Consider the following 529-nt stretch of genomic DNA (forward strand, 5'->3'; position numbering starts at 1 on the left):
GTTCTGGGCTGAGGGCGCTTCCCTCGGGGTTTGGGTGATCTGTCTGGGCAGTTTGAGGAGTTCAGGACTGAAACTTGTTCATTCCCTCCTTGTCAGCATCCAATGCAATCCCAGTGCCATAAAGTAAGGGATGGAATGGTTCCCTGCAAGCCCATGTCCCCCCCTGGGAGGGTGTTGGTAGCTCTGCACTTTGCTGACACATCCCATCACGCCCTCCCAAACAGCCCTGCTGCAAATGCAGAATTAATTCAGCCACGCTCCTGCACTCAATTAATGTGAATTATGGATGGCAGCTGAGAGCAGAGCTGGTCCTCTGGGAGCCATTGCCTCCTGGAGATGGATGATGCTCACACACAGCCGGGTGTCTGTGGCTCTTTCTGGCACGGGAGCACAGACCCAGAGCTCTCCGGGGAGTGCCCACGGCCTGACTGAGCTCTGACTGACTGACAGACACACAGATTTCCTGGAAAACCCACTAATCTGAACTTCCCAACTTTCCCAGAGCATCTCAGGGTGATGAGGCTGGGGA

The 529-nt window shown here is 55.0% G+C and overlaps 1 protein-coding gene across 1 annotated transcript in view; it reads right to left on the bottom strand.

Moving 5' to 3' along the window:
• The window catches only part of LRRC7 (leucine rich repeat containing 7), a gene marked incomplete at its 5' end in the record, with an annotated part of 23056 nt that overhangs the window by 10425 nt on the left and 12102 nt on the right, over positions 1-529 (bottom strand).

The sequence above is a fragment of the Geospiza fortis genome, unplaced genomic scaffold, assembly GCF_000277835.1.
Source record: "Geospiza fortis unplaced genomic scaffold, GeoFor_1.0 scaffold69, whole genome shotgun sequence".
NCBI classification, from domain to species: Eukaryota; Metazoa; Chordata; class Aves; order Passeriformes; family Thraupidae; genus Geospiza; species Geospiza fortis.